The sequence below is a fragment of the Callorhinus ursinus genome, unplaced genomic scaffold, assembly GCF_003265705.2.
Source record: "Callorhinus ursinus isolate GAN/ISIS: 27379988/994484 unplaced genomic scaffold, GSC_fseal_2.0 scaffold4, whole genome shotgun sequence".
Lineage (NCBI taxonomy): Eukaryota > Metazoa > Chordata > Mammalia > Carnivora > Otariidae > Callorhinus > Callorhinus ursinus.
Window position 1 is genome coordinate 130513373 of NW_027397066.1, and position 15038 is coordinate 130528410.

A 15038-nucleotide genomic window follows, 5' to 3' on the forward strand; every position below is an offset into this window, starting at 1 on the left:
ATCATAGCAGAGAAACATTGGCATCATTATTCAAAACTGTTTATTCAGTGCCACTGAAGCCAGTTTTGTCACATCTAGTGTCTGCAAGGCAGGAAGTGATGGAAAGCCTGTCCATGTCACCTAGGGTTAGGTAACAGACATTTTGTTTTGCCTGCCTGCTGTGTGTCCAGACAGATAGCACTTTGGTAGTCCTTACATTTTTATATTTAAAGAAGGAATCTGGTTCAAAAGGCAAAACAAAGACCCTTTAAATGGCTTGAAGACAATGACAAAAGTCAACAAAAGCAAAGAACTGTGTTACAAGAGAAACATAAGTATCAAAAAGAAACAATGGAGCTCCAAGTTGGAGAGATTCTTGGAAAGAGTGGTTTGAGTTGAGAATGAAACAGGTGATAAACATGGACTTTTGGACATTAGTCACTTGCCTACATGTTCTACATAATTCATAGTTATGAATAAGAAATATCTTAATTGTAGCCTTAAGATGAGAATAAGGTGACTCTTAAAATGGAAGAACATAAAATTTATTAAGCACCTTTGAGTTGAGAGCATAATGTTAGCTCTGTTCCTTCACTCATTCATTTCATTCATGTTTTATCTCATGTGCTAGTCACTGTTCAAATATGGCTTGCTTTTCTTTCTTTCAGAAATTGAAACTTTGAGAAATAATTACTCAAAGTTACACACTATGTGGTAGATCTGGAATCGAAACTCATCTGTGTGACCATAAACCAAGCTCTGCACATCATAGCATGTGAGCTCATTACAAACAAATAAAAGTGACACAATTCAGAGAAAAGGTATAAAGAAAATTTTCTTCTCCTTAGTAAATCTTTCAGTCCTCTGGTAGTAGGCAGATCTTTCTGTGTTTTTACTTATTGGATATATTAGAACTAGATCTGTGAGGTGAGAATCAGTGGGTTAGTTATCACAAGCTTGGTGAGAAAAATAAATTTGCTATGATAAACTTGGTTTAAAAAATGGAACTAGAAGTATTCTACAAAATGGAAATGCTAACAAATACACTTTCTGAAAAAAAATTTGTAAATTTCAGCATCACAAATCATTTTATGGAAACATTTCGATCATGGCATTCAGTATTATGGGAAGTTTTTTATATTTCTTTAGTAAACAGACCTAGAAACTCCACTTTATGATGATAAAATAGCAAATAAGTATAATTTTAATTTAAATGCTATGATAATTGGCATGTAAACAATCTCCAATCTTCTTAACTCCAAACTTCTTAACCATTCGACAAGTATAATGGTTAATCTAAAGCTTCATCTTCTCTAAGCACTAGTCCAAATCACATTTTTATCATGATATATCTTGGCAAATTTTTCTCATTGACTATTAGTTGAAACAGATGACATTTGGCTCAAATAGAATTTTGATCATGAATGAATTGAACATGTTTGGGGCTTTAAAAAAGGTTTTATAATGTATGTACCCATGTGTATAAATAAAACTGCATCTATCACCCATGTATGTATCTATCCATCTAGCCTCTAAGCCTTTAACAGCCCCATTAATGTCCTTCTCTCTCCCTTTCTCCTTTGGATTTCCCTCATTTCTCCTTTTAATTTTTCCTTTCTTATTCATATTTTTGTTTGTTTTTTATTTATCCTTCTCCTTCCTTGATACAGATTTTTTGAGAGTTTTCTGCTCTTATTTATATTACTATGAGGTAACAATGCAAATATTACCCAACCTGATGTTAAAACTAGATCCTTTCACGGGTTCTTGTTCCATAAGAATCTTTTGACATTTTTAGTAAAGAAACATAATTCTTTTTTTTAAATTTTTTTATTGTTATGTGAATCACCATACATTACATCATTAGTTCTTGATGTAGTGTTCCATGATTCATTGTTTGTGCATAACACCCAGTGCTCCATGCAGAATGTGCCCTCTTTAATACCCATCACCAGACTAACCCATCCCCCCACCCAAAGAAACATAATTCTTATATCAAGATTTCTGAAGATAAGAAACTCCTCTCAGCACAAAGCATTTTCACGAAGGATAAGGAATTTCATGATTGGGTAAGCAGCAGGAGAGAGAGGCAATTTGGAAAGAACTGTCTAATTCTTAAATGGTTTTACACAGCTTATGTCTGAGACCTGCTGGGTTTACAAATTGGTTCATGGATTCCCTCTATAACCTTAGGAATCCTTCTAGAACAAAGATAATCAGATGCCAGCCCTCGTGGACCATCCAGGATCATCGGGTGAGATCCAAATACCCCACAGATTGACTTCAAATAAAGGTTATATACATTTTATTCTTAATTTAACTGTTATATGAGATGCTTATATATAGAATTACTGTTGTTAATACTATTAATACTTGAGAAGTTTCCTAATATCTCTAAGCTTCAGTTGCTTTCCTCTCCAAAATTCTACATCATAGGGTTGTTGAATGACTAAACAGTTAATGTACATGGATGGCTCAATTAGTTGCCTGACACATTAGTAAATATTATTAATATTGATGATGATGATGATAAAGCCAAATTCAAAGCTCTGGTACCCATGCTAGGTCTTCATATAATAAACATTTCATGTTCTTAGTTTCAAATATTCAGCTTCTCAGATATCTCCAAGTGGATGCTCCATAGGTATCTAAGATTCAAATTTATTTCAAACAACTTGTATACTTCTATCTCTCCTTACAGAGCTTTTCATTCATGTTATCTACTCACCCATCATCTCCCCCTTCCCAAAATTGTGCTCCTGACTGCTTTCTTATCTTGGTGCTTGGCATCCCCCCAATGCCATGAGTCTGCTCATCCACTCAGAAACATGGAGTCCTCCTGGGTTTCTCCCTGGCCTTTCCTCCCACTCCTCATCCCTCCCATCTCATTGAGTAATTAAAATCTACTTAATCTACCTGCAAATGAAAAAAAAATGACTACTTCCTGCATACCTTTTCCTTAGGAAGCACTATTATAGTTATTTTAGCTCTATATTACACTTAACTTTTCAATAGCTCTTCTGCTTACAGATGAGGAAGTAGTGGTTCACAAAGCCTCCAAAGACAGCTCATGCCACAAAGCCACATTGCCCCTTGTAAAAATCTCTCGCTAAATCTTGCCATTCTCCTTTCTTCTCCTTTCCTATTTCCTTTGGCCTATTTCAGAACTTTGTTTTTCCCATGTGGCCTTCTACAATAGACTCTTTATGGGTGTCCTCTAGTTTTGGCTCCCTGTAATCCATGCTCCCCAAACATGCACTTTATTTCTTATCACTTTCTACCCATCAGTTCCCATCCAAAATCTACTCCGCAGTAGACCTTAACTACTTGGAGTTCCTAAATAAACCATATTTTTAAAAAAAATTTTTAGGCTTCCAGAGTTTTGCATGTGCTGTTACCACTTACTGAAATGTCTAATGTCTCCCCTGCTCAGCTCAATATCAGCTGATCTCTGTAAGAGGTTCTCAACTCTGGCTGTCACAATCATCAAACTTAAAGGCATTTTAAAAAATGCCTATGCCCCCCAAAAACGTGATTTAATTGTCTAGGGTAGGGTCTGATCTTGGAATTTGTTCTGAACTCCTCTGATGATTCTAATGCGCTCAGATGCTCCTTCCCTTTATGTACTGTGATTGCCTCTACTATAATATTGATCACCTCTTGTTGTAATTTATTTTCAAGTCTAATTTCCCAACTAGAGCATGAACTTCTCGAAGACTTGAGACCACATTATTCTTCTTTGTGTTCTCTGCCCTTACAAAACAAATATTTGTTGAATTAATGACTCTGTTGTCGGGTTTTTTTGGGGTTTGTTTTGTGTATTTATTGTGCCAAGTCCAGACAACACCTATAAAACTTACATTTGTGCATCAAATGAATTTTTATTTTTCTCTCATTTGGTACTTTTAAATTTCAAAACAATTTAACTTAGATGAGATTCTAGAAATGATCATTATTTTGAACAAATTTTTAAAAAATATTTTATTTATTTAATTGACAGAGAAAGAGAGCGTGCATGAGAGAGAGCACAAGCAGGGGGAGCAGCAGAGGCAGAGGGAGAAGCAGACTCCCCGCTGAGCAGGGAGCCCAATGCAGGACTCGATCCCAGGCCCCTGGGATCATGATCTGAGCTGAAGGCAGACACTTAAGCGACTGAGCCACCCAGTCACTCCTAACAAGTTTTGTTTTTAAAACAATAGAAAAATAAATCTTCAGGGAACTAAAATAAGCAATCAAATATGTGTTCGGGCTGAAAAAGTTGATTAAAAATTATATATATTTCCGTGAAGAAACATACCAGTACTTATCCTTGACTTTTCACTTCTGCTGAGGTGTTGCCTAGAGTTTATCACTGTCATACTGGTCCTTTTTGAAGCCTCTCTGTTCAAGGTATTTATTATAAGAGCTACCTCAGAAACTTATTATTCATTCACTTATTTGTATGCTTTAATTCAACATTGATATTATGTATTAAGAATTACACTTCATTTTGCAGATTCTAAATCAAAGAGCTCACAGTGTACTTCTAATGCTTTCAGTTCTAAACTGAACAAAACAAAACAAAACAAAAAAAAATAACCCCACTCATCATTAGCTATGTTGATTGCAGCACCATTCTTAGACTTTCTCAAGTAAGATTTACATTTTAATCCATTTGACAGCACACTATGTACTATGCCATCTTCAATGAGGACTGTGAACGCTGGATGTTTTAATATGCAACATGCAAATTTCAAAGAGCAAAATTGTTATTTATTTTCTATGCTTGCTAATTTTTTGGAAGTAGTTAATTTTAGTGCAGATGCATTTTTCCTTTTTTTTTTTTCTTAGCTCTGCAGTATCTCAGATAAGGAATATTCAGATGCATTTCCAGTAGAGATTTGTTAAGTTTGAACAAACAAAATCTTAGCAATTAGGAGAAAATACCATACATGTTATTGTAAAAAATATCTTGTGATTAGAAATAATAATGGTTTATCAATAATTAAACTTCGCAGGGAAACAGCAGGACAAAGCCACACAAATTATCATCCAAAGAAGTTTACTGCTCATGTTAACTTTTGTTGCCCTGTGCACTGTTGGTGGGAATGAAAACTGGTGCAGCCACTGTGGAAAACAGTATGGAGGTTCCTCAAAAAGTTAAAAATAAGGCTACCCTATGATCCAGTAATCACACTGCTTGCTTGGTATATTACCAACAAAATACAAAAACACTAATTCAGGGGCATACATGAACTCCTATGTTTATTGCAGCATTATTTACAATAACCAAATTATGGAAGCAGCCCAAGCGTCCATTGATAAATGAATGGATAAAGAAGAGGTGGTATATAGACACAATGGAACATAATTCAGCTGTAAAAAAGAATGAAATCTTGCCATTTGCAATAACATAGATGGAGCTCGAGGGTATAATGTTAAGGAAAATAAGGCAATCAGAGAGAGACAAGTATCAGATGAGTTTACTCATATGTGGAATTTAAGAAACAAAACAAACAAGCAAAGAAAAAAAAAGAGAGAGAGAGAGAGACAAATCAAGAAACAGACTCTTAACTATAGAGAACAAACTGATGGTTACCAGAGGGGAGAGGGTGAGGGGATGGGGGAAATAAATGAAGGGGATGAAAGAGCACTGTCATCGTGATGAGCACCGAGTAACGTATAGAACTGTTGAATCATGATATTGTACACCTGAAACTAATATAACACTGTGTGTTAACAATACTGGAATTAAAATGAAAAACTTAATAAAAAAAGAAAATTAATAAAAATAATAAAAAAAAACTTAGGCCACTGATCTTTAAAATTTATATGGACTCTAGCCATACTCTCTAGCATCTCCTCTTTCACCTTAGATTTTAAATTTTATTTTGCTAATATCATTTATTTTTGCACATAATTTTTTCACTGCTGATCATAGCTAAAGAACACATTCATAATTTTAAGAACTATCTGAAATTTCATCTCAGAAATGAAACTTCCCCCAACTCCCTAACATGGGTAGAGTGGATCATTTCTTCCTCAATTCTCTTCTTTATTCTAGAAACTATTACCTGTGATGTAATTATTGGCTTAGGTGCTTGTCTCCCCCTCTTGGAACATAAACTATTTGAAGACAGATCATTTATCTTTTCACACCCAGAATCTGAAACGGTGTTAGAGACATGGTAGTTGACTCAAACCAAAAATAATTATTACATTCAAGTATTCTGCAACACTCCCCGCCCTCCCCACCAAATACACATAAAGAAGATACTAAATGCTGTTTTTACCCTATTTTTTCTAGGGCCCTGAAGTCTTTAGTTTATCCAGGAGAAGCCATCTAATTTCCAACAGAGACATAAAGTGGCACTGACACTGAAATCACTATGTATACTAGGCTGTCACACTAGATATATTAGGTTGACTACAGTGCCAGGGTAGTCAGGCACTGTGACTCAGGCTATATTGTTAAGTTGACTTAATAAACACTTTCCAAGGAAAGCTGTACCAATCTAGGACTACTGCTTCTCCTGGCTCACGCTCTCCACAAAACTTCAATAGCTAGAGTAGACTTTATTTCTCTGGATGGAGCAGAGGGTAGCCATCACATAAGTTCTGGTTTCCTAATTTATTTTTTGCCATGTAAACAGGGAACTCAATAAGGTGGAGGATTTCAGAATCCAGTTTAGTGGACAACAACATATGCCATGGGAGTTAAATGATCCCTAAGTCCTAAACTGAATAATTAATTAAGAAGTCATTACTGTTGGGCGCCTGGGTGGCTCAGTTGGTTAAGCGACTGCCTTCGGCTCAGGTCATGATCCTGGAGTCCCGGGATCGAGTCCCATGTCAGGCTCCTTGCTCAGCAGGGAGTCTGCTTCTCTCTCTGACCCTCTTCCCTCTCGTGCTCTCTATCTCTCATTCTCTCTCTCAAATAAATAAATAAAATCTTTAAAAAAAAAAAAAAGAAGTCATTACTGTTGGAGCATCTGGGTGGCTCAGTCGGTGGAGTGTCCAACTCTTGGTTTTGGCTCAGGCCATGATCTCCGAGGTTGTGGGATGGAGCCTTGAGTAGGGCTCCTGGCTCAGCGGGGAGTCTACTTGAAAGATTCTCTCCCTCTGCCCCTCCCCCCACTCGTGCTTATGTTCTCTCTTTCTCTCTCTCAAAATAGATAAATAAATCTTAAAAAAAAAAGGAAGTCATTACTGTCCTTTACTATAGGGACAGTAATGACTTTTTCTTTATTTTCTTTACCTTTTCACCCTTGTTTTAGTAGTTTCTTCCGCATTCCTTCTGGGTCTTGCCTCAATTTTTTTCTCTTGAGCTGGATATAATAAAATAATGTCATTTTGATTTATTTTCATTTTTTATTCAGAGAAAATTAAGACATGATCAAATTGACATGCTGGAGAGTTGCTGTTTCCCTTAGAATTTTGAAAATAAATATACCACTTGAGCATGTTAGGCTCTTTTGTTTAAATGTTTAACAATTATTTCATTGACAAGTCAATTTCTCTTCTCAGCCAGACTGCTTTCCAATGCTCTCTGATCCCATTCCTTCCAAATCTTATCACCAAAATTGTTATTGAGCACAATTCTCTACCTCTTGTACAGTGGGTAATGTGTGAATATATACTTACGTGAATATCTTCAAAATCGATTCTTGTTGGCTGAGTACAGGTGAAGGTAGTTAAATGTTTATAACTGTTTATAACTGTTTATAAATGTTCCGATTGAAATTTTCATGGGGGCATGGAGGGATTCTCCTTAAACCAGACTGAAGCACCTTTCACATCAATGCTAAATCTTGAAAGGTAATCAAAGACTTGATAGTACAAGGGTGTCAGTCTCTTCAGAAGAATCCCACTGAAGGGAGAAATCCTGCATCTAGAGACTTCTTGAGTGAAAGAAACCCAGGAAATCAGAGGCGTTTAGGACTTTAAGAATGGCTGACCAAAAATATACCTCAGAAAGGCGACCCGTGGGAACCAACACTGCTGTATCTAGGTTGCATTAATAATAGGATTTGGGATGTGTGAGACTGAAGATAGACTGGGTAAGTGTCTATCTCTGACCTAGGTGTCTCCATCTCACATTGTACATATGAGTTGTGGTTCGCGGCCAGTTAAACTGAGTGTTTTTAAAACCATGCTAACTCCAAACTATTGTGCTAGCTCTCTATTTTGCCAAATTTAAATCTTAGAATTTGTGCTCTGAAATCCTACATGGCTTGGATTTGGTCTTACTCTAATAGCTAGTCAATTTCTCCTTTCTTTTCCTTTACAGTCTTCTTACAGTTTATGGTAGATTTTTACAAAAATAGCTACCATAATTTACTATCCTATGTTTATACCCTCTGCGAGTGCCTTTCCACACTGACTCTGAGCTTGCGCATGTGACCTATTGACCAACGGAACATTAGCTAACTTGAAAGAAACCTATGCTGAAAGCATTTGTACATTGGGGCTTGCCCTCTTCCTGCTCTTGGGACTCTACTGCTATGTGTGGAAAACTATGCTCCAGTTAAAGGCCAGTGTGAAAGGCCATCCTTGGTAATACACCCGCCAGCCACCCTGCCAGCTGAATGCAATGCCTGAGAGAACTCAGTAGAGATCAGCTTATTTTCAGTGTCATAGATTGCCAGCCCAGATCAAAGAACTACTAGAATGACCTACAAACTACAAAATAGTGAACTAAAGAAATGGTTGTTGTTTTGAGTGACTGTGTTTGGAGTGAATTTTTTTTTTTTTTTCAGCAAAAGCTAACTTATAAAGAAAATGATATCTAGACTTGGGATGTTCCCATAACAACAACAACAACAACAACAATAAACACGTGATAGTGGCTTTGGAGACCATTCTGTGGGCAGAAGCCATAAGACATCTTGTGAAGTCTGCAAGATTGACAAGCAAACTGCTAGTGGAGGATGGAAAGATTGTGACATGTATGAGATAATCTTATGAAACAACTCACAAAACTATTGCCTGGGGTAATTTGGAAGATAAAACAATGTGGACATTGGCAAGAGAATTTTCAGAAAGACTTTAACATTTCTATTGGCTTCTTTTAGTTGTCTATGATAATTTATAGGAAAAGAAAGATGAGCTAAAGAAAGAGCTAGTCAACTTGCAGGAAGAATTTATGTAGAACATGGGGGAGCCAGGATGTGCTGGATTAACTGTTTCTCATTTGCAGTCTCTCCAGCCAGCCAGAGTCCCAATGTAAATTAAAACCTGAGGGTGTTTTAAAAATTCAGGACACTTCCAGTAAAACATGGCTTCTGTATCAAGATCAAATCAAGGATATCTGTGAGATCCTTGTTAGGACTCTAAATAAAAATTTAAGGTGATATCTAGTGGACTTTCTCAGGCAAAAGCGCTTCGAAGAGTCTAAAAAACATTGCCTCACAAGCAGCCCAAAGTAGAGAAAGGCCTGTCGTGAAACTAACTGTGGGGAGCTCCTGGGTGGCTCAGTTGGTTAAGTGACTGCCTTCGGCTCAGGTCATGATCCTGGAGTCCTGGGATGGAGTCCCGCGTCGGGCTCCCTGCTCAGCGGGGAGTCTGCTTCTCCCTCTGACCCTCCCCCCTCTCATGTACCCTCTCTCTCTCTCTCTCAAAATAAATAAATAAATAAATCTAAAAAAAAAAAAAAGAAAATAACTGTGGGAATGACTTTTGTTAAAATGTGTATAAAAAGCACATACATTTTTTTTAAAGATTTTATTTATTTAACAGAGAGACAGCGAGAGAGGGAACACAAGCAGCGGGAGGGGGAGAGGGAGAAGCAAGCCTCCTGCTGAGTGGGGAGGCCCATGCGGGGCTCCATCCCAGGACCCTGGGATCATGACCCGAGCCAAAGGTGGACGCTTAATGACTGAGCCACCCAGGCGCCCAAAAACAGCACCCACATTTTTGAAGGAAGTTGTATCAGTCTAAGACTGCTTAGACTAGAAGAAACTGAGTCACTTCAAATGAAAAAGAGGACTCTGGACTTCCAAATTTCTATTGGAAGCTGACTTAGAAAACTACTCAACTGCCAACCTGGGCCACTTACTTTTTACAGAACAGGAGAATATCTCAGAGGGAGAAGCCAAAAGCCAAGGAGGCAGAACTGAGTCATGGAAAAGAGATTGCTTGCAAAATGGCGAGTAAAATTCCTATTCCACTCCTTGTGATTCTTGGTAGTGTCCTCCCTCACTGCTTGGGGTTTGTCATGTGACTTCCATTAATGGATATGACATTAGCAAACTTGATCTAAACAAGTACTCTAGTACTTGTTCGCTGGGGCCCATCTTTTTCCTGATCTTGGATCTCTGCTTCCTCAGTGTAAGGAAGTGTAGCCAGCCTATTTAATGAGTGAAACTTGGCTTACTCACCCTTGTCACTCTACATGTCCCCTCCAACCACTAGACCTCTGAGTGAGGTTCTGTTAAAATACCGAGTCATGGTCCGCTACCCTCCTAACTAACACATGGGACACTTCTGAGGCTGTAAGCTAGAACCACCCAGGCAATCTACAGAATCATGAGCTAATAAATGGTTACCACTAAATTTTGGGGTATTTTGTTACACAGAATAAGCTAAGTGATGCACACCCTGTCTAAGACATTTATCATATTATATTTCTTTTTTTTTTAATCAGACTGTAGTTGACAGACAATGTTACATTAGTTTCAGGTACACAACATTGCAATTCAACAAGTTTATATGTTATGCTATGCTCACCACAAGTGTAGCTACCCTCTGTCACCACACAACACTGTTACAATACCCTTGACTGTATTCCCTATGATCTACCTTTTATTCTTGTGACTTACTTATTCCATATCATATTATATTTTGATTAACTGCTTAGAGGTCTGTAACCCCTACTGTACTATCATCACCATGCTTTAATAGAGCACATTATGTCTCAGTCACCTTTTTATCCCTAGCAACTGGTATGGTGTCTGGGAGATAATTAGGAAGGGAAATGTGATTTCCCTTGAAAAATATAAAACTGATTATGTCACTTCCTTAATTAAATTTCTAAGCTCTTTGTGCATGCATACAAGATATTCAATAAATACTTTTAAAAACACAAGTTAAGCTTTTAAAATGCCTTTTTGTTGACAAAATTAATGATTCTTTATCTCTACCTTCCCCAGCTCTAAGATGGTTACTGAATTCATGAAAAATTTATTAACAGCTAATATATATCTGGCACGTGATGTGCTAACATTCTAACAAGGCAAACAGGATTTAAAACAAATGCAAACACAAATATAAAAATAAGTATTACTAATGCAATAATGAGCATATATATTGAATACACTGACCAACACAAAGGAGCATGCCTCACCTGGGAGGGAGCACAAGGAAACACTTCAGCTGTGCTCAGTGTTGCATTATGAGGCTGTGCTGGTTGGGAAGAAGTCAGAGGAGAAGCAGTCTTGGCAGAAGAAGCAGCGTGGATAGATCCCAAGTGGCGGGAAACTGCAAGGAACACAGGGCTATAAAGCATTTTCTATGGTTGCATTGTAGGGGTGAGAAGGTCAAGTGCAATTCTTGCCTAGAGAGGTGAGACAAGGACAGATTATGACAAACTGCTCTTGACACCAAGGGGCTTGGGAGCATGCCAATGGGCTTACTTGGAAGGGAAGAAGCAGAAGTGCGCCATGATAAACTGTCTGTGTTAGACTAAATAGTCCCAAAGTAGTAAAATATGGCAGAGGTCATATCGTTTTCTATCCATCCAGATGTAAATGCTAGAATAAATGGAAGGAGTATTATGGATTTTGTTTCCTTTTTCCAATAAGAAACAAGGACTAAAACTTTTTTTTTTCACCATATCATTATTTTTAATGTCCAGCATTTACAACACGAGGGCCAGAGCCTTCTCCCCAACTCAAGTTTATAAATTCTCAATTGGCTTGTGAGGCCAATAGGGATACTTCTTCTTGTCTAATCTGGTTTCTGGGAAGACTTCATTCAGGTCCTCAATGGTCATCTGATCAAATGGAATTATGTTCCTCATCTTCTCCAGCTCTTTTTCATATTCCTCAATCCTGGCCTTTGAGAGAGACAAAAACTTGGCACAACTTTTCACATCTTCTTTTTCTTCAGCATCCACCTGAACAATATATTTATCCTCTGGCACAGGAACCTTCACGGCATTAAACTTCTTCTCAAAGTCATCCACCAAACCAGCCTTTGCCACATTGGCCTTGTAGTAAGCCCAGTCGATAGCAGGTGGTTTCTCAGGGAGAGTAGCCAATCTGGAGGTAAGTGTCTCATTCCAGGATTTCAGGGAGTTAGCAATGGCCTTCTGGTTTCGGGGTATGCTCTCCCCAAAAGCTACCCAGTCAATGGTTTTTAGAGCAAGTTTTCACGCAGCCATCTTGAGATCCTTCACCGACCTTGGCGGCCTAGAGTCCACAGCAGCAAGGAACGGAACTGGGTCAAGGACTAAAACTTTTTAAGCATGCACATCAATTCAGCACTGTTCATAGTGGAATGGAATCCAAGTTCCCTGGGAGAAGGGAAGTTTTGCTGATGAATTATCCTTGTCAAATGCTTAATGCTGTGGTGTGCACCCAATGACTTAATTCAAATTTGTTGATGCTCACGAAGTAAACGTTCAGTAAACTTATATTTGAAATGCAACATGTTTTTCTGCTTACTTTCCAGGCATGGAGAGTGTTTAGATTGCACAGATTTTTAGTTCAGTTGTGATAGAAAATTCTTTCTCAATTTCAAACTGCATTTAAAGGGAGCATCATCTGTGACTCTCTAAAAGGTTATTCCCAGAGCTCATACTTGAAGGAATTTATTGTGCTTTGTGTTTGTACTATCATCATTTTGTTTAAACATAGTCTGACTCTCTTCCACTTTGTATATCTTTTTCTCCTTAAAAATTCAATCTTAAATGTGCTGAGTGAAATCGGTAGTCTAATAAAACTGAGCAGTTGGATCAGATAGAAGGTCTCTATTGTCACAACTAGAGAAAGAGAGCACTTGCCTTCTCAAGTGTGACTAATGACCACACACAACACAAAGGGAAGTGATTTCAACAAGAGGACTGCAAAACTTACCTTTATGAATAGAAATGCCTAGCCATTAATAATGTTTTGCGATAGATACTTCCGCTAAACTCATCCTTGGATGCCACTCTTTCTTTATAGGGAAAGTTACTTTTTTTTCTCCTTCCATCTAATAAAGCTAAGTTCACATGTGCTGAATAGTATTGTCTGAAGTGTCGTTACACAGGGACAGATAACACAGCATAAAACTGACATCTCTCAGGTAAGATGTCACCATCGTGAGTGTAGCCTTACGCTTACTAATTGCCCAGGAATCTACCTCCAGTATTTAGGAATCTAAGAAAGGAAAAGGTAGAGAAATTTTTGGTGAACAAGGAAGAAAAATATTTATATGACCAGAGATGGGATCTGTTGGTAGAAGGGTGAAGCCTGGTGAAATAAAAATGAGGATCACTAAGGGCCGAAGTCCTGGGGTTGAATTGTAGAGGTAGGCCAAAGGAAATATAATTCTCCCTGGTTTAACTGGGCATTGAGGCAAAATAAACAGGAAATGTTTTTATGTCCTATGCCAACTATCATACCCATTATACTGAGAACGATGCCAGGATACAAAGGTGAAGAAACACATTTAAGACTGGAACAATGGGACACCTGGGTGGCCCAGTTGGTTAAATGTCTGCCTTCGGCTCAGGTCGTGATCTCAGGGTCCTGGGATCGAGCCCTGCTTCAGGCTCCTTGCTCAGCGGGAAGCCTGCTTCTCCCTCTCCCTCTACCTGTCGCTCTGCGTACTTGTGCTCTTTTCTTTCTATCTCTCTGTCAAATAAATAAATAAAATTCTAAAAAAAAAAAGGACTGGTACAACTTTTCAAAGTTCAGCTCTCAGACTCCTAAATTCTTTCACTGGATCAATTATATCCCTTTTTGGTTACTGGACCATCATTTAATTTAGTTACAGTCCCTGTATCACGTCAGAATTTTTTTTAGACCAGATTTTATTAATCTGGGGTCCATGAGTAATGGATGGTTTCTGAACATCTGGGAAGCAGAGTGGGGATTCTTCCTTTCAGGTCACTTTCCGCTTTGATGAAAATTGCCTTCCTGGGAACAAACGTGGTAATGTGCACATCTGTAATAGAACAAGGCAAAATAAAAAGCAGGAAGAAGCAAAATAGAAAGTATAATAGTTTAACATAAATTATGTCATTCAGGTATGGTTTTTATTTAAAAAAAATTACAGAGCATCATGGGATGGACTGTTCCAATCATGTTGGGCACAATTATCATCACTTTGAAATACTTTATCAATAACAGTTTCGAGTTGGAAAAATAAACTTTGCTGTCCATTATAATCATGAATATCTGTCTCTGTTTACATTAGCCTGGCTTTTAAATTGGAAAATATTAATAAAGAGGAAGTATTTTGGAGTTATCTATCATCTAGTTTCTAATTCAATTTACATATAGGATAGAGCACAGAAGTTACCAATTCTTCTTGTATGGCAAGATATTTGCCAGTTAGCCCATGAGGTACGGGTGAGGATGTCTCCAATTAGTCTATCCTGAAAATACATCGGATGGCGTAAAATATCTTTGTGAGAAAGAGGCTTAATTTTCAAGTCCTTGAGCATAACAAAACTTTGAATTTACCTCTAAAAATCCCTGGTGGCGACACATGTCACAAGATCATTTATCCTCTTCTTAAAGAAGGAAGCCCACCATCAAAAGAAAGTTCTGGTTACAGCCAAAGTGCTTGTGGGTTGGAGCAGAAGAAGAAAATGAAAGCTTCTGTCAGATCACAACATACACCTAAAAACTGCTGATGCTGTTTTTTATATGCAAATGGGTCAGGTCAAGGAGGACATGGTGCTCATGACATTTCAGACCTGTAACTGAGTGAACTTCAACTCCAGGCATTCCTTTGTATAGCAAGCTTCTTGTTTCAATTCCTGTTTTTAGTAAATATTTGTTGAATAAATAAATAAACTGCAAAGGCTGCAGATAATAATAATTTTTACGTTATATAAATACTGGATTTAATTTCCTAATGTTCTGCTA

At 37.7% G+C, this 15038-nt stretch overlaps 1 pseudogene; it reads right to left on the bottom strand.

The window, feature by feature from the left end:
• Positions 1-11797: 11797 nt before the first annotated feature.
• On the bottom strand, positions 11798-12355 carry LOC112825944 (ATP synthase peripheral stalk subunit d, mitochondrial pseudogene; annotated as a pseudogene).
• Between the last annotated feature and the right edge of the window lie 2683 nt (positions 12356-15038).